Below are 20,480 nucleotides of genomic sequence, written 5' to 3' on the forward strand. Positions count from 1 at the left end.
TTGATTACAGAATTGAAACATGTCATTTAAAGTGCTTTTGTTTTCTCTGGTGAAATTTGCTCAGGAGGAAAGATTAAATTTTTGGTTTAGCAACCTTTTCATTGTAACTTGTTTTACAGAACACTTACCTTTTTTTCCAAAAAACTAACTGATGGAGTCCTTCTTCATCTCCTCTTCTTTCCTCTTCTTTCTTTTACTTCAGTCTAAAAATAGCTAAATAATTTTTCCATACAACTATGACACTCAAAGATAGGTTCAGGAAAACAGCACCTACAATAGAAGGAATGATTTGTAATTCTCACATGTTCAAGCATATTGTATCCAACAGGCTGAACTGGTGGCAAAGGGGGAGACTGTATATTTATAGTAACAGAGCTGTCCATCACATATTAGATTAAAAGTGATTATTACTCATCCATTAAAGTCAGTATATAACCTGTTCAATCCTTGCCCCTAGATATCTAAATACATCAGAATCCTTTCCTGGTAAGACAACAATGAGCACAGTGATAGTTACAAACCTGATGAGTAATGTAAATTTAATCAAAACCTTCCCCTCAGCTATCAAAGTAGTAGGAAACAGCAGAACAAGTTACATGCTTCATCAGTGAAGGATAGTGACCAACACCTGTTCTTCGATGAAACATCATCATAAGATTAGAAAAAATCAGCACATAGAGCTAGCAGCATATACAGTAAAAACTTTACAGTACTTTTTTGTTGTTTTGTTTTTAATGAAAAGTTCATCAAAAATATGGATAGTTGAGTATGGAAACAACAAATGTTTTCTCATAGTAGCTGATCCCTTGAATTTGTGGCTACACCAAAGAATGGATTTAACCTGACACTATCCTCATTTTGTGTGTGTTGAAAGCAAAATGCAAAGTCAGTGTCCATAAATTGTGTTTTTAATACAGTTCTAAATGGATATTTCCATGGCTTATTGCTATTTAGTTCTTTATCTATGGTCTGGAAGAAACAATCCAACACTAATTTCAAAAAAGGGGCACAAAAATGTGTTGCAGTGACAAGAAATGAAAAACATTCTAGTAACTGTTTTTTTGAAATTGTGATAAAATAGGTAAGATTCAAATGGAGAGGTAAGATTTTATTAGGAATGGCAAAATAGGCCACAAGGTGAAAAATTTCTACACTAAAGCATCTCTATTTGTCTAGGTGCATGAGTTGATCTAACAAAACAAAAAAACACTACATATCCATGCAAACCTTTACCTCCCTACAAAATAATCTCAAACAATCTTGTTTGTGTGACCTGTATTTTAATAATGCTTTTATAAACTTGATTTTACTCCAGAGGGCACGTACCTTACAAATTCCTTTGCTAAATACAGAACATAGATTTAATGTGTCCTTTTCCAAAGCACTTAAATCTTAATTGTAAAGTCATAGATTCAGATACATCCTACTTCTTCTGGTAGACCTCCTCTATCTTGAAGAACCACTTGTAGAAATCTTGACTCCTACAATACCTATCTTCCTCAGTCCTTCCCTCAAATAAATCCAGGAATTTTGCTTAAAAAAGGCTTTTAAATACATAACAGATGTGCCAGTAAGATCAAATGACGCTACTGAAAAAAAGACTCAAAATAGTCTTTGTGAACTTCATCAGTATTATCACTGATTTTTTCCTGCTTTTGGAAAAAATCACTGAACTGTGAGGACTTGCTTATTGCTGCACATTTCTCCTTCATACTGTGGAAGCACTGTGTTGACTATGAAAATTAATTTTTTTTCACTCTGAAAGGCATAGTTTATATAGATCTTTGACAATGATAAATTACCTAGACTGTATCACCTAAATGAGCTCTTCATAAAAACATTTTTAGGTATTCACTATAAAATGAAAACACAAAAAGTTTCTGACAGTCTCAATTTTTAAGAGAAATAAATATATATATATATTCCAGATAATACTACAGCTCAGCTACATATTTTGATCAAGCAATTTCTTCTTTAGATAGTCACTCATGACATAGCACTTAAAAGAAAGAAGAAAAAAATTAACTACCCTTTCTGCTTATCCGAAACACATTAGCTTTACTAAGATGTCAAATTAATCATTCTAAGAATTTTAGGGAATATTTTTCTTCTGAAATTAGTATTGTTGGGTCTGTGGAAAATTGGTACAAATTTTTATAAAATAAACAATGCTCAAACGGTACTTGACTTGTGCATCTGCTGCCTCATTATGAAGTACACTGTAGATTACAGAATCAAGTAATCCAGATTGACAAGTCTACATACTCTCCCTCAGTTGCACACTTTGATCTCTGCAATAGCTGGCAGATACACAAGTTACAAACAGATGAAAAAAAAAAAATCTGCAAAATCCTCTAGGACAAGGATACTTCAGCGCACAACGAACTCTAACTCAAAGCCAAAACTTTCAAGTTAAAAATGCCGCTCTTTTTCTGACTCAGTTAAGTTTTTCCACTGATTCTATCCAGTTTGAGACAGATGTTCCTTCCATCTAGTGCTGAATGCAGTATACTTCTGCAGATCCCTCCAAATGGGAAGAAAACTTTAAATGGGATCCTCAGCCAAACACAATGCTAGACTTTTAGCTCAGAGATGATCCCATTCACCCTTTACACAAGATAACTCTATGTGCTTCTATTTTAGTACTACACTCCCCCTATAGTGTTTTAGTTCTTTAAGAGTTAATGAGCATGAGCCCAGAAAAAAAAGGCCATTAATGTATTTATTTAGGTCAGATACATTTTAATAACTATCTTTTCTCTCTCTGTTTTAGTTTTTTGTGTGTTTTTTTTTTTTTCCATTTCCAAGGGAATTTTATAAACACCTCGTCTGAATACTGGATGGGGAAAAAAAAAATCCTAACATGCTGAAAATCTCTAGAGTGAGGGACAGGGTTGCTTGCTTGTTCTTCTGCCTACTGAACTCAAAATGCTCAAAATGTAATACACAAATTTCTGTGCAAGTGGATCTTCAAATATTAGTCCACGGGCAATACTCTGTTCCATGTTGATTGCACTTGATTGTTTTTACATGCTTTAGGCCAAAAATACAACTTTCTTCCCTACTAAGCATTGTGTAGCTCTAAGCAGATGTTGCTTTAACCCTGTTTTTAACATAGGAACTAACAGAAATTTCCCAGAGTTCCTGTTTTTTGCCTTATGGATAACTTAAATGACTGCAATATAAATCTCCATATAAGCTCCCTGAACTTAGTTATTCATTATTGCTTTTTTTTTTTTTTTTTAAGGACACCTTTTTTCTCCTCCCTAATTCCCTCTACTACATACACAGTAACACTCCAACTGCTAATAAACCCCAGCTGACTACACATCAGGCTGAGTCTGAAAGAAGATAGCTGCTTTTCTAGCACCTTTTAACAAACTCAAATCCTATCACGCTATTATATAGCTCATTAACCAACATTTCTCACTTTTCAACTACATAAATTTGGCATCATTAAAATCTGGCATTACCAAGTGTGAGCACTATTCTGAAAATTGCAGTGTCTCCAGTGACTGAAGATACTTATATGGCAGAATAGGAATAACATATTTGTGTACATCCTGCCAACCATACTTTCAGAGCCTCTATTTTCATAACTTTTTTTTTCTTTTATTCCATCTCAGTAACTCCAAGAGAGAGATTTAATAAAATAATAATACAATTGGGGTTTAATAATAATAATAATACAATTGGGGTTTAATAATAATACAGTTGGGGTTTAATAAAGAGAACGTGCAGTTCAGAGATATATATAAATGATGTATTTGCACCTTAAACAAGATTTACAACCCATCTAATCTATTTTTGTTGATAGACTCCAAACAAGTATAAAGGAAGGTTTCCAGAGAAGAAAGAGCTAGTCCTAATAGTCAATCTAATTTTGTCTGGAAGAGGTGAACACTGTGATATGTGGAGTTATAAGTATTGACAACACTCGACATTGTCAGCATAAGAGTGCTGACAGTGGTGCATGTGAGGATCTACTGATGTGAAGAAAGCAGAGAGACACTGACTTCATTTATGAAACGTCTAAAATGACCAAAATATATATATATCTTGAGTGTGTGTTATTTTTTACTATTTAAAAACTAAAAATGGGAAGTCACATCATGCATACGACTTGCTGATTTGTTTTACACAGTTTCTAAGCTTGCTCAAAAGTTAAAGCTGCATGCACAAAAAAAATAAAATAAAAAATAAAATCACAGTATCTGTAGGTAAGTTTGTAAGTTTTAGTGTGAGCCCTTAAATCAAGTTAATGGAATGAATCAATATATTGACCTCTTTTAATAGAATCTAATCTACAATGTCATATGAAAATCAGACAGAGTCATGAGATAACACAAATGACTGCCAGGAAAGTGGTATAACCTGAAAAGATAACATACTAGATACCCTATAGTAACATATGCAATGTTATGGTTTAAACTGAGTTAAAGCCATCCGTCATCTGCTCTCCCAGCCACAAAATCCAACAACCCATAAAGTGAGAAAAAAAGAAGTGTTTAATGGTCCAGAACCCCTTACTGATAGACTCAGCAAGCTACAGCACAATTCACCCATAAGAAATGCAGAACATTTTGAAATGGGCTGTTAATTAAAAGCAAAGCACCTGAAGATATGTGCATTCAATGTCACTAGCACTTACTGCTAAGAAAGCTCTGAAGAGATGTTACTCGGCTGAAAATGTGGGAACTGAGATATTTGTGTAGAGATAAAAATAAGTCTTTGGTAAAACCACAGTGTGAGAGACAACACAACTTTTCTATAAAAAAAAAAAAAAAAGGAAAAAAAGAAAACTGCAGTAGCCAAAGATAAATGGAAAGAGAAGAAAAATGAAGATGTTGAGAAGGGTATCTTCCACACTAGGCAAAGAAACTGAGTGACTTGATAAAGGGTTGATCTAATGAATTCATGGATTCCATGTATATATGGAAACATTGTTCAGATAAGGTTTGAATGTTCTATTTAAAACTCCTTCCTAAGGAGTACCTCTAAAATGTAAACTTTTCACATTTAAACTTCATCTGGTTGATGTCTCCATATGCATCATCTCTTACTCCCGTAATTTCTCTCTTTCATTGAGAGTAGTGTATACATATACCTGCCCTGACTGATCTTTGGTTTTGCAAAGAAGCCAAAAAGCCACAGTCCAAACAGCTTAACCACAGAGTACAGTCTAGCAAGTAGTAAAAAAGGAAGACTTACTACAGATAGTAAACTCAGAGAAGGTAAAAAGCAAACAATGAAATGAGGGATACAATATCCCAAGAAAACTGAAGAAGGTACATGAAGCCTACTGATAAGCAAGCTATAACATTTCCATTAATATGTTGACTAACCTGATAAAAGTCCCTGCAAACCTGTGCATATCTTTTTTCTCTACCTTACTAAATTTAGTAAGCCTCCTTTTGTACATAAAGCTATCCTACAGAAAACAAATTGCTGCTAACTTCCTTTAGCATGTTGTACTTTTCAAGGTTGCATGACCATGTTTATGTAGCCTTGTCACCATTTTTCATGTGAATTACAGAGTTCTTTTCACTCTCCACCCTATGCTATTTACAGGTTGGATTTCCCAACCGATCAGGTTATTTTTGGAGTGAATGGGGAAAGGAAATCCATGCGCTCAAATGGACAATCTGTCCGATGAGGGAAATAAATCAAAAAGACTCAAGGCCAATATCAATAAACTTATGTAAACCAAAAAAAAAAGTATTAGAGCTTGATAGGTACCTCCCAGGTTAGCTATACATTCATTTTCATTACATGCTGAGAAACTCAGGAGAAACTCACCAAGCACAACCCGACAGATGATAGCTCATCACAGAATACTAAGAGAAGGGGGGAAAAAAAACTATTCTGATGTCACAGGAAGAAACTGCTAGCACATTACATGCTTCTGGCCATTTTTCCAATGAGATCTAACTTTATTCAATATCCCAGTGAAATTATCTATGGTACATATAATTATTTCTTTAATGACCAGATTTCAGACTGATTTCCAGAAGCAGGACATTGCTACATCCATTCTTGCTGTTAATAAGCTAGCTAGAGAGTAATCAACTCATTCCCATCTTCATCTAGGCTTCACAGGACACTTCTTATTTTGATGCCAATGAAATTAGTCAAAAAATTATTTTCAAAAACAGGGATACCACAACCAGCATTTGATTACCACCCCAAATGTGTTTTCTTTTATATGCTACTAGTTATTTCATAGGTCTGTAGGGGAAATGAAACTGGTTCAAAATAAAAGAGCATATTTTAATTTTCAAAATCATCATTATAACTTGGAAATAAATAATATTCAAAAACAGTTCACAAATATAAGGTGCATTTTGGTTACGGTCATTACTCACTTATTTCACAACAATCAAGTGCTACAAAACAGTGTTTGGGCATTGATACACTATTTTCATCTGTACTTCTCCTTCAGAAGACAATTCACCAAACTATCTAACTTGCACTTGGGTAGTCAATATAACACGTTCCGTACCACAAAACCAATCAGCACTCTAGGCTTGGTTTCATACATTAATATAGTGATGATATAGCACTTATCTCATTGAGAATTGAAGACTTTTTACTGTTGTTTAGTCACTATGCTTCAAAGAACACTGTATTCTTAATTTCAAGTCTTGTGAGTACTGCATAATTACCTCTACTGTAAACCAAAAAACGTAAGACAGTGGCTGGCAGGTCAGGCAAATCCACACATGAGGAGCACAGTGGAGAATGTAATTTTGAATAATCACACAGATCTAGTGCAAAGTGGGGAAAAAATCCCCATGCAAATGAACATATAACCCAAAGAAAAGAAACATTTGTACACAGAAGCTCTTCAGACAGAGATAGCAACTGAAGCCAGCTCTCCTATTTCTGGAATGAGTGAGGCAATCACTAGGCTGCTAGGTGACTTTTCTTTCCAAAACAATGTTGACATGATTGGTTTTGGCAAGGAACAAAATTTGTGTTAAGCATCCTCAAAACGTGACACTTAGGTTTGGCTCTTTGGGGAACATAACAGGAATATCTAGTTTCTGGATCTAAGGTAGGAACTATAAAACAAGATGCTATAAATAGAGTATGATAACACAAAACAAACTCTGAAATAATAATTAAAAATATATATATCTTTTAATGATTTCAAATACATTTAATGTGAAGCAGTACCTGACAACATAGTGGAAGAGAGATAGAAATGGTGATTCTCTGGAAAACAATTTTACATCTGTTCTCCTTGGTTCTAACAGCTTGCTTTAGTCACCACTCCTTTTCTGGATATACCCTATCATCAATGCAGAAAAAAATAGCAAAAAGTAGCAAGCAATGCTTTGTTTGCTAGGAACAGAGTTTTAAGTATATTCATCATCTATCTTTGGATTATGTCTTTCTTTTTTCTATTCCATCCTTTAATAAGAATGTCTACAGCTCATATAAATCAACAGCATGAGTACCATCTCATTTAGGTAAAAATACACTGTGACTTTCACTAGCATCTGATAGCACCATTATTAATGACTGCTGCATCATAAATCCAATTAAAGACAGCAGCAGTCACAATGACCGTGACCTCCATAAAACTGATTTCACTGAACTAAATGAGTTAAAAACACACACAAATAATTGAAATTTAACATCAAGTTATCAAGTAATGAAATCCTTTTCTGAGAATGAGCTCTTTCTTTTGTCCTTATTGCACTATACCTAGAAACTAAGCTTTAAGAATGGGTAAATAGACTGGCTTTTCCTGGAAGGCTAGAAATAGCAATAGCAGATGTTGTAATCACCTTTATGCTCTAGAACGGTCTGTTATTATTCCGTCTCTGTTCCTTCCAGGTTCCCAGGGCACAATTGACAGTCATGCACGTCATCTCATTTCACAGAGAAAAGGTTGCCTATCAATAAGACCTAATGAGATATTATGAGAACTTAATACAGACAAAAGGCTGCTACAAGTGAGATACGTATTACTACTGGGTCAAGCTCAGCAGAAAAACATTATGGAGTTCCATGGTGAGGGGAAGACTGGACTTAGAGGGCCCAGAAACAAATGGACGACAGGAGGTGAGGAATTGAAAAATTAAAATGAGCCAAGCAGAACAGTGAAAATGCAGGTTCAAAACAAGGTATCAAGCTAGATCAGCACTCAGCAATGAACTCACTTACATCCAGCTCTGCAGTGACCTACAGCAAACACCTCGGTGCATGAGTGGGAGATACAGGGAAAAGTTCCCAAAGCACAACTGCCGTACTAGCTTCATCCTCTTGTACTGACTGACAACCACCTTCACCAGCACAAAGAAGATGGAGAGATCTTAGGACTTCTCTGGAGCTCACAGAAGACCATACCGATGCAAAAACAACTGCATCCCCCATAAAAGCTTACAGAGAAACTGGAAAGCTGCATTTATCAGGAGTATCACTGCAGTGTCAGTGCCTTTTTGTTTGTTTTTAACCAACAGTATTCATCACTACCACAAGCCTATACAGGGTCAGATGATTAGATTTTAGAGCATCAGATTTGGACTTCCTGCCTCCCGGCCTTTGCTTAATAGCAGTAGGTACTGGGGCAGGATATGGGTGGCAAGAAAAGCAGTGTAAATGCTACTAAATGACAGAAAGCCAGGGCCTGTTCGCTGGTCACAAACCTATATGCCACAAGGAAACTCACATGCCTTTTGCTCAGGGCTGGCCCATCTCTTCACCTTCCCAAAAGCAGAGCTCATCTAGACAGAGGTAGCCAAGGCAGGCCACAGCAGAGTGAGGGAATGAGCAGCAGAGACTATCAGGATACAAGTGCTTGAACACATTTCCAGCATCTCTTTTATTACCAATATGGATGTAATTATGTGTGGATTAGCAGCTGCAGAAATAAAATACCTATCCATCCCCTAAGGGGGCTAGACAGGTACAGGGGAGTGAATGTTTTCCATGCTTCAATGTGCCTCACATACATTACAAAAGGACAAAGGATGAAGCTGAAGCAATTCACTTTCAGAACTGCTTGAAGAATCTGTCTTTTCTCCAATGGCTGCTAACTGTACATACAAGAACTTCAACCAACACATCCAATAACAACTGTGGAGGAAGTTTTACGGTGTGGATATCTGTCTCCTGGGAACAGAATTGAACCTACCAAACCAATCTGCATGGACAGCCATGCAGTCTTCAGACAGTAATAAATTAAAGTGACTACTGCCAGCTAAAGTCTTGGTACTCTTATAAAACCCCTGAGCAAAACAGACAGTATATAGATTTTGAGACTGTAAATCAGACATATTTTGTTAACATGGGTTGTTAGCGTAGCAACCACATAACCACCAAGTGATTATATGAAGGTGCTTTATTCAGCGCTGGAAGCCGGGGCAGGTGCCCAAATCTGGCTTCAAGTCCCGTTACTTCCCAGCCGTTATTTATACATACAATATTGCGTCAGGTATACATATTCATTACAGGTTGCAACATCAGCCTCGCTTTTCATTCTAATTAGCTCCCCTCCCCTTTGCACATGCGTGGCGCACTCTGGTGGTCATCCAGGTGGTCGTCCAGATGAAGTAAGGAGTCTTCCTCTCCGCTAAACTCTTTCACCTTTCTCACTCGACGCATGCTCCCTCCGCTCCTTGGTTCTGCTTCAACTCATTTCATCATCTCCAGGCCCTTATCCAAGGTCAGGTTGTACCTATTCCCTCCCAGGGTTCCCCTTCAACGATTCCTTTAAATGTTCAATGTACTCCCTAGGTTTCCAGTATACATAGATTACTTGATAATGTAAGTACATTTAATAATATTTAATTATACCGTATGATCCATCACCTGAGAAACATTAATAGAACATCCATTCGATTCTCCCCAACACTAACATTTCCCCCCTTTGAAAATACTTCACTCATACCAAGAGCAAGTATTTTCATTACTATTAAAACATAATTATATACATCCTGTTTACCGGTAACATGCATATTCGGGTTCGGTTCAGGAGACTCATAAGGTTTTCCATACATGATTTCATAGGGACTTACTGACATCCCACTTCTTGGCTTTATTCTAATTCTTAGCAAAGCTATCGGTAAGGCCTGTGGCCACTGTATCTTAGCCTCCTGACAGATTTTGCTTAATTGTCCTTTTAAAGTTTGGTTCATCCTCTCTACTTGACCACTAGATTGAGGCCTCCATGGGGTATGTAAGTTCCAGGTAATTCCTAGTAACCTACTAACCTCTTTAACCACATTGGCAATGAAATGTGGTCCCCTGTCTGAAGAAATACCCAATGGTACACCAAATCTAGGGACTATTTCCCGTAGTAACCATTTTACCGTTTCTTTAGCTTGGTTGGTTCGACAGGGAAGGGCCTCTGGCCATCCTGAAAAAGTATCAACCCCTACCAATAGGTATTTATAACCTCTTGCTTTAGGCAGTTCCACGAAATCTATTTGCCAGTAATCTCCAGGCTCTATTCCAGCTCTAGTTCTCCCCATCTCAGCATGTTTCCTTGCTACCGGGTTATTCTTTAAGCAAAGCTCACATTTTGACATTACTGACTTTGCCATTGTTAACATGTGTACCGAGATGACACCTCGTTTCAAATAGGTCACCATTGCTTCTGCACCCCAGTGACATTCATTATGTTATATTTGTAAGATTTCTTGCATTACTATAGGAGGCACTATAAGTTGTCCTGTCGCAGTCACATACCATCCGTCAGGATTCTTCTGGGCCTTCATCAAATTTGCAAGTCTTTCGTCTTCTGCTGAATACTTTGGGTCTTTAGGTAATTTAAAACAAGAGAGGCCTACCTTCGATGGAATTAGAGCCATTGCTTTCCATACTTCACGCGCAACCTTCCGGGCCGTCAAATCCGCCAATCTGTTACCTTCTGCAATCTCTGACATCCCTCCTTGATGAGCTTTACAATGCATTATGGCCACCTGTTGGGGTTTCTGTACAGCTGTTATTAATTTCAATATTTCTTCCTGATATTTTATATTAGTCCCTTGTGAGGATAGCATTCCCCTTTCTTTCCATAATGCCCCATGTACGTGGACTACCCCGAATGCATATTTTGAATCTGTCCAAATATTCACATTCTTACCCTCGCTTAGTTCCAGGGCCCACGTCAGGGCGACTATTTCTGCTCGTTGGGCTGAAGTCCCCGGAGGTAGGGAATTTGCCTCAATCACTACCTTTGATGTAGTTACCGTGTATCCTGCATAACGAGTCCCATTTTCCACAAAGCTGCTTCCATCCGTGAAAAGTTCCCAATCCGGTCTCTCCAGAGGCTGATCTTTTAAGTCTGTTCTGCTGGCATAGGTATGTTCGATGATCTCCACGCAATCATGACTGAGGTCTCCTTCCTCCGCAGTTGTTCCTAGAAACACTGCTGGGTTCAATAGGTTAGTAGTTCTTAAGATTCATTCGGCTGGGCGATAGCCAATGGCCCCCCTTTTGCCTGTATTAAAAGGACTGTGGCTGCCACGGCCCTTAAACACGAGGGCCATCCGGCGCTTACCGCATCCAATTGTTTAGAAAAATACCCCACAGGTCTTTTCCAGCTCCCAAGTCGCTGGGTCAGTACTCCTAATGCCAATCGTTGTCTCTCATGCACAAACAGCTGAAAGTCCTTTGATAAGTCCGGCAAGCCCAAGGCAGGCGCCTTCATCAGGGCTTCTTTTAATTTCTTAAAGGCCTCTTGTTGTGGCTTTCCCCAGGTAAATGTACAGGCCTTTTGGGTTTCATAGAGGGGCTTTGCTATGAGTCCATAGTCCATTACCCACAGTCTACACCACCCGGCCATACCTAAGAAAGCCCGTAGTTCGTGCAGATTTCGCGGCTCGGGGATTTCACAAATAGCTTGTATTCGGTTAACTCCCAATTTTCTTTGTCCTTGAGAAATTTCACATCCCAAATAAATTACTGTTGTGCACGCGATTTGTGCCTTTTGTTTAGAAACCTTGTACCCATTTAGTCCCAATTGATTCAAAATATCAATAGTTACCTGAATACATTCTGACTCTCCTTCGGTAGCTATTAATATATCGTCCGCATATTGTAGCAGCAAGTATCGGTCCTTTGGTACCTGAATCTGTTCTTGGTTAATCCAGTCTTCTATTTCTTTAGCTAGTTGACTGCCGAAGAGGGTCGGGCTATTCTTGAATCCTTGAGGCAACCTTGTCCAGGTTAGTTGCATCTTTCGTCCGTTCCGTGGATTTTCCCATTCAAAAGCAAAAAGCTTTCTACTTTCCTTGTCAATGGGTATGCAGAAGAAGGCATCTTTTAAATCAATTACAGTAAACCACTTATATTTTTCTTTTACAGATGTTAACAATGTATAAGGATTAGCCACCACTGGGTGAATATCTTTTGTTATTTCGTTTATTGCCCTAAGGTCCTGCACTAGCCTGTATTCCCCATTAGGTTTCTTTACTGGGAAAATTGGGGTATTATATTCAGATTTGCATTCCTCCAGAATGTGGTAGCTAAGAAATTTATCTATAATCTTTACTATTCCTAGCCTAGCTTCTAGCTTCAATGGGTACTGTTTAATCCGTACCGGTCGGGCCCCTTCCTTAAGTTCAATTTTTACTGGCTGGGCTACTTTTGATTTTCCAGGCACGTCCGTTTCCCAGATTGCAGGCATTACTGCATTTTCTACCTCTTTTGGGATATGAGGAACAGCCTTCTCTTTAATCATTAATATTTGTCCCACTTTTGATTCCGGGATTCTCATAATCAATTCTCCATCTTCAAACATTATAGTTTAGTTAGCAAATCCCGTCCCAAAAGAGGAATAGGGCATTCTGGTACATATAAAAATTCATGCGTAATTTCTTTACCTCCAAACTGTAAATCAAGGGGTTGTAAGAACGGCCGTATTTCCTCCTTCCCGGTGGCACCTACAATAGTAGTTTTCCTTTCCCTTATCTTACCACTTAATCTATTGAGTACTGAATATGTGGCCCCTGTATCAATTAAAAATTTTACTTCCTTATTTCCTATTTGAATTTTTTTACCAAGGGCTCTTTAGTTTCTTTCAATCTCTCTAAAAAGGCGGAAGGTGATTCCGCTTTTTCTTGCCTGACATTATACAATTTTGACCAATTTATGGTCCGGGGCATGGCATTCTGTACCCCGATTTGTACCCAATCTTGATATCTCTTCAGCCTCCTTATTCCATCCCCTGTGTTATAATCCCATTGGGGATCCTCAGTGGGGAAGTTTTGATCTAGATTTCCAAGCACTAATCCATTTCATATATCTTCTCGGGCTCTCTCTCTGGCTGCCCGCAATACCATGTCTTTTCTGTCGAGTCCATCAAAGTATCCAGGATCACCTGGAGATCATCCCAATCGGGATTTTGGGTTTTAATTATCATTTTCATTATCCTAGCTACTTTATCTGGGTTTTCCCTGTAGGTGCCGGCTGCTTGCTTCCATATCATTAAATCCCCAGCTGAAAAAGGCACCTTGACATATACCGGTCCTTCTGTCCCCACTCCTTGCCTGAGGGGAGCGATTATTTTCCCTCCCTGTTCATTTATAGTTTCTCCTGCCCTTCGCTGTTGCCGGGTCCTATGTGACACGGGGAGACTAAAATCGGGGATTCTCCATCACTACTGCTATCTTCCTTTTCTCTTTTCCCTCCCTGTCCTGGCTCTTCCGGCGGAGCCGACGGCGCAACTTCCAGATCAATATTTCCATTATTATATTATTATATTATATTATTATATTATTATATAGATTATTATATTATTATATTATATTATTTCCCATAATACTTATTATTCTCTATTGCCTGATGCTGTATACAGCGTCCCTCCTTAGTACATGCACAACAACGTTCCTCAGTTGAAACTTCAAGCACCATTATTCCACAAGCATGCTGCCATTCAGGCTTTCGGCGCAAATAAAAGAATAATTCCACATACGGCAGTTCATCATATTCTCCTTCCCACTTACAAAATAGCATTAATTGTAAAATTGTATTATATTGCAATGTCCCATTCTCAGGCCAAGTTTCTTGGTCCTCTAGTTTATACTGTGGCCACCAAATGTTACAATAATCAATCAGCTTTCCTTTCCGCATTTCTTGACCAAAACCTCCCTCTTTCCAGTGTGCTAGCAAACACCCCAGCGGGGATGTCCGCGGGATAGGTACATCTTTTCCCAGAATTTCTTTAATCTTTTTCATTTTGAGCTTATAATACGGACCCAAAAGCTGCCGGAGCAGCAATACACTCTCCCGGAAGCTGCCGGAGCAGCAACACACTCTCCCGAAAGCTGCCGGAGCAACAACACACTCTCCCGAAAGCTGCTGGAGCAACAACACACTCTCCCGAAAGCTGCCGGAGCAACAACACACTCTCCCGAAAGCTGCAGCAACACACTCTCCCGAAAGCTGCAGCAACACACTCTCCCGAAAGCTGCCGGAGCAACAACACACTCTCCCGAAAGCTGCTGGAGCAACAACACACTCTCCCGAAAGCTGCAGCAACACACTCTCCCGAAAGCTGCAGCAACACACTCTCCCGAAAGCTGCCGGAGCAGCAACACACTCTCCCGAAAGCTGCCGGAGCAGCAACAGCACACTTTCCAGAAGCTGCCGGAGCAGCAGTGTGCTTTCCCAAAAGCTGCCGGAGCAGCAGCGTGCTTTCGCAAAAGCTGCCGGAGCAGCAGCAGCACGCTTTCTACATACCAATAATACCTGGTGCTGACCCTTCAGCACAAACCAATACAGTTACCAATGCCGAACCTGCAGAGCTTTCGCTCTGTCTAACGGACGGCGCCTAGGCTTACCCCGGGAGCTCCCTGCCCAACCGAGCGTGGCTTTCGCCGCGTCTGACCGGCAGGCTTTCCCAACCAAATCGGTACCGAATACCCAAAGTTGAAAGCACCTTTGCTTACCACTCCAGTGGTACGTCGTGAGCAGCGGAGGTCAGTCGTGGTCGACTGCTCCCCGAGAATCCCTCGGTGCCGGCTGGAGCGAAACCGAGACACGATCCGCCTCAGCAGTGCCCACGCTGTCCCATCTGGGTCGCCAAAATGTTAGCGTAGCAACCACATAACCACCAAGTGATTATATGAAGGTGCTTTATTCAGCGCTGGAAGCCGGGGCAGGTGCCCAAATCTGGCTTCAAGTCCCGTTACTTCCCAGCCGTTATTTATACATACAATATTGCGTCAGGTATACATATTCATTACAGGTTGCAACATCAGCCTCGCTTTTCATTCTAATTAGCTCCCCTCCCCTTTGCACATGCGTGGCGCACTCTGGTGGTCGTCCAGGTGGTCGTCCAGATGAAGTAAGGAGTCTTCCTCTCCGCTAAACTCTTTCACCTTTCTCACTCGACGCATGCTCCCTCCGCTCCTTGGTTCTGCTTCAACTCATTTCATCATCTCCAGGCCCTTATCCAAGGTCAGGTTGTACCTATTCCCTCCCAGGGTTCCCCTTCAACGATTCCTTTAAATGTTCAATGTACTCCCTAGGTTTCCAGTATACATAGATTACTTGATAATGTAAGTACATTTAATAATATTTAATTATACCGTATGATCCATCACCTGAGAAACATTAATAGAACATCCATTCGATTCTCCCCAACACTAACAGGGTCATGGCATTTTGTATCTTATGTTGTGATGGAGACAGATAAGACAGCAGTCTTTAAAAGGTGTTTGGGAGTGGGGAACGTCAATCAGTACATTAAAAATTAGCTGAGCACAACACATTATTCTTAATATGCATTCACAACACACTGCAATGATTGAGAATGTTACAAATACTGCATATAAACTACTGCTAATGTGTCTCACAGACACATACCAGGGAACACATTCAGTCATGTTTTGAGTTTCAATTGACAGATTGATGGATGCCAATTGACAATAAACTGTAGTGGAATTCTTGACATTGCTGTTTTCTATTATGGAGTAGAGATGCATATTCACAGCAGGACACATTTCCATATGAATGAGCAGTCATAGGAAGTGGTGCATTACGATGTTTCAGTAATGCTGACTGCGTAGAAAATTAAGGATGATGAAGACAGTGTGACAGTTTTCTCTATCATTTCATAAAATGTTGCAAGGAGTAGTTAAAAGAAAAATACTGATATGAACTAATAAACTTAAATGTTTGATTTACATAATCAATTTGTATCTGGAAAATCAATGGGATGGAAGCAGAAAAGTCAAACGTGTATTTATACTTCAGATCTTAAAAGTGGTTCATTTTAAATTGCAAAGAAGTCACTCTGAGGCCCTACAGCTCCTCCTACTGAAGCTTAATGACAAAATAAAAGTTTCATTAGGAATTTGAATAGAAACAAGATAGTCCCTTGAAATTATTTTCCTTTGTTATAAGATATGTATATACACTCATACATATGTATGAATATATATGTATGCATGCATCTATGCATACCTGCACAAAATGTCCTGAGAGTATGTTTACAACACAAACTTAACTATGGCTTGCATTAGTGTGGACACCAAAACATAAGATGAAAGTCAGAAATGTTAGATTAAAAGTAACATCAACAGGCAGCATGACAGTAAAAAGTACTAAAATATGCCTGTAAGAATTGTTACTCTCTATACATATTTTATATGTCACATAGATCTTTTTTTTTCTTTTCTAGATAACACATTATCATATTTGTCAACAAATTCTCAGAAACAAATGCCACAGGAATGAAACAAAGAAGTATCGCACGAATTATAATTTTAGAGGCAAAATAGATTCAGGCAAGCACAGAACATGCAGTTCTCAATAACACTCCATGTAGGAATATAATAAAGACAGAGAAATTGAAGGCTTTTTGATCTGTAAGAAAATGAACCCCTAACAAAGTAAAAGACAGGTAAAACTAAATATATAACAAATTGCTTTAATAGATATTTCAGTAGAGTGTAAATCTGGATTACTACATAAAAATGGTTTGAAATTTGAATTAAAATGTCATTGTATTACCAATTAGATGATATCACCATAGTGTAAATCAATCAAAACAAATCACAGATTTCTTGTTATTTGCCACATTTAATTAAAAATCATTCTCAGATCCATACTTGTACAATTTCCTAGACCTCCTGTGGCCACCAGTAACAGTCTACAGCTACAATAGCAAATCAGTTCATACAACAATGCATACTAATGAAGCAACTGATGCAGCATTCACCACCAGCACAGGAGAAATGACAAAAATGTTGTTGCCTTAATCATGCAGATCACTTGGAATTGTAACAGGGTGCTGTTTTTTTCTGTGCTATTAGTATATACTTTAGTGTTCAGCTACATGATGTCACATCAACATGTTAATTCCTCGATGCAAGTTGCTTGCACAACCATTATAATTATTTTCTTTTTCCTCCTTTCTTGTCTTTACAGAGCACAGTTCAGCATAATCTAAACCTGTGTCACATATGGGAGAATTACAGGTGTTGTTTTGAAGAAATAAGATACCTTGAATCATCCCCTTCTACCCACCCCCCAACAGCAGCACATTCTCACTCAGTCACTGGATATAAAGGAGTTTAAAGAGATGGAACTGCAGTTAGTAGTTTTACCTTGCTATGCAGCTGAACTCCACCACAACCGCTCTCTCACTTCCCCTCCTCAAAGAAAAAATGGGAGAAAACATGATGCAAAGGGGCTCAAGGGCTGAGATAAGGACAGGGAGATCACTCACCTGTTATCGTCACAGACAAAACAGAGTCAGCATAGGGAGATTAATGTAATTTATTACCTATCACTAGCAGACTAGAACAGTGAGAAACTAAAAACAACCTAAATACACCTTCCCTCCATCCACCCTTTTCTACCTCCTCCCTCCTAGCGGAACAGGGGAACAAGGAATGGGGGCTGTGGTCAGTCCCTGATGCTTCGTCTCCACCGCTCCTTCTCGGTCACTCTCTGCCCCTGCTCCACGTGGGGTCCCCCCCACGGGATGCCGTCCTTCCCGAACTGAGCCTGCGGGGGCTGCCCACAGGCAGCAGCCCTTCAAGAACTGCTCCCACACGGCTCCGTACCACGGGGTCCATCCGTCAGGAGCAAACTGCTCCAGCACGGGTCCCCCACGGGCGGCAGCTCCCCCCAGACCCCCTGCTCCTGCGTGGGCTCCTCTCCACGGGCTGCAGCTCCGGCCCGGGGCCTGCTCCTGCGGGGGCTCTCCATGGGCCGCAGCCTCCTCCAGGCCACATCCACCTGCTCCACCGGGGGCTCCTCCACGGGCTGCAGCGTGGAGATCTGCTCCGTGTGGGACCCATGGGCTGCAGGGGGACAGCCTGCTCCACCAGGGGCCTCTCCACAGGCCGCAGGGGAACTGCTGCTGTGTGCCTGGAGCATCTCCTGCCCTCCTGCTGCACTGACCTTGGGGTCTGCAGGGCTGGTTCTCGCTCCTCGCTCTCCCAGCTGCTGTTGCACAGCAGTTTGTTTTTTTTCCCCTTTTCTTAAATCTGTTTTCACAGAGGCCCAACCAATGTTGCGCAACTAAGTTCTAGCAAGTTGTGTGTCCCTTTGGAACCAGCTGAAACTGGCCCTTACATAACACGGGGCAGCTTCTAGATTCTTCTCACAGAGGCCACCCCTGAAGCTGCACTGTTACCAAGCCTTTGCCATGTAAACCCAAGACAGGAACTTAAATTAGTCCAAAACAAAACTTTGAAAAGTACAGTTCTTCCTGTCATTTCTTTGCAAGATGTCTTGTGTTCTAGTTTGTCATTCACATTGGTCAGGCTAATTCTTACCCCTTCCTACAGAGTGCAAAAAAAAAGGGATTAAACCAGCTGGATTATGTGAAGACAAGCACAACAGAAATGTGTCTGAAGTAGCAACTAGAAGTTCAAAGATTCAGAACAAATATGGAGCTTAGGGAAGATAATATTCTAACAGATTCAGTCCTCATGATAGTCATAGTTAACACGTAACAGTCTGGTATGCCTAGAGCTAGGGGTATGCAGAGCAAGGGTGACTAAATTGTGGATCAAACTAGCCCATAAAGCAGTTTATAGTCTCGGTGAATGCTGGTGGCCAACCACTCAGCTCACATCTGTTGACCACCCCAGAGACAAAGCTTATGAATTTCAGTAATTCCCTGACAGATTGCAAATCATCTGTGTTAGAAAATAAGAGTATTTTTTTTTCTGCTTCTACAGATTGTCTGTGAGCTCCTATGTGAAACAAAAGAGCTAATAATAAGGCAAATGATGAGATAGGAACAGATGTGGGCCCAAGCCTTGGCTCACATTCTTGTTGACCCAGAAGGGGACACCTGGTTGAGAAAGACCAGATCTCAGTTTGACTCCCAGTCAAAACCTGAAGTATCAGAGAAAAAAAAAAAAAAAAGAAAAAAAAAAAAAAACATCCCGAACTGTAAAGGGATGTGCAGATGGAGCCCAGCCTGGTGCCTGGGGACCCAGGGTCTCTGCACAGGCTGAGGGATGCAGCTGCTGCTTTCCCCTTTGAAGGTTCAACCATGTATTCAAGAGACACACAGCCAGACACACAACACTGACAAGACCTGTCACGCAGACTGCCAAAGACAAGGCAACAGCACCCACACACAAGGCTCACACACCACACCAACACAGACAGCCCAGTCCCCTCCTCCTCGCGGGCTGGCACAGGCAGCAGCTCCCTGGTGCAGGCACACACAGACCCGTCCAGGCTCACCAGCGCATGCACATTCCTGGGTGCCCCAGGCACCAGCCCAGCCTCTCTGCCAATCCAGCACCCCCGCCTGCATCCCAGCCTCTCTCACCTGCCCCACTGGTCCCCTGCTCTCTGGCTGCTCCTGTGCACACCCAGTTTGGGGCAGACAGACACTGTCCCCAGCAGCCAACACCAGGCACATGAGCTGTGACCCACAGCCCTGCTCCAGCTGCCAGCACAGAGCCCCGCACTCACCTCACTCACCCCCATCCCCCGGCAGGAGGTCTGGGGACACACAGTGCTCCTGTCCCAGGGGCTGGAGGATCAAGATCTCCACCAACTCCAGGAGCTGATGCTAACACCCCACTGGCTACAAAAGCTGCCACCGCAGGCTGGGATGCTCACACTCCAGCCTGACTCCAGCAGCCAGCACCCAGTCCTCTCTCACACACGCAGGTCCCACCAGGAGCTGGCACTGAGCCCTTGTGGCACTGACACTAGGAATAGGGAGCAAGATTACAAAGAGAGAGGGTTAAGAAAAGATTCAATAAGATTTTAAAAGATGGGACAAACTGCAGTGATCAGGTGCAGGGCTTCTAACCCCTTTTATACTCCTGTCTGGCTGCTCCCCTCCTTATTTCTTCCTGTTCTCCCTTCCCTCTAGTCATCACTGCCTCCCTTATCATTTGTTGATCAGGTTTGTGTCCTTGTATGTTCTTGTTAATGGTTTCCTCCTGTTCTTATTATCCTTTTTTTTTTTTCCACTGACAAAAGTCCTTGACCTGATACCCCTAAAAGAGCAGCTACTCTTTCCACACATCCTTAGA

General features: G+C 40.6%; 1 long non-coding RNA gene across 6 annotated transcripts in view; it reads right to left on the bottom strand.

The window, feature by feature from the left end:
• Positions 1-18,634, bottom strand: part of LOC310894175 — a 57,708-nt gene extending 39,074 nt beyond the window's left edge. For all 6 annotated transcript variants that reach the window (XR_014579641.1, XR_014579642.1, XR_014579643.1 and 3 more), the window contains exons 1-2: positions 17,571-18,634; positions 129-270 (exon numbers count right to left, since the gene is read on the bottom strand). This is a non-coding gene — a long non-coding RNA (uncharacterized lncRNA). The remainder of the gene's footprint in view (positions 1-128; positions 271-17,570) is intronic.
• Positions 18,635-20,480: the final 1,846 nt, after the last annotated feature.

This window comes from Anser anser, assembly GCF_964211835.1.
Source record: "Anser anser genome assembly, chromosome: 1".
NCBI lineage: Eukaryota > Metazoa > Chordata > Aves > Anseriformes > Anatidae > Anser > Anser anser.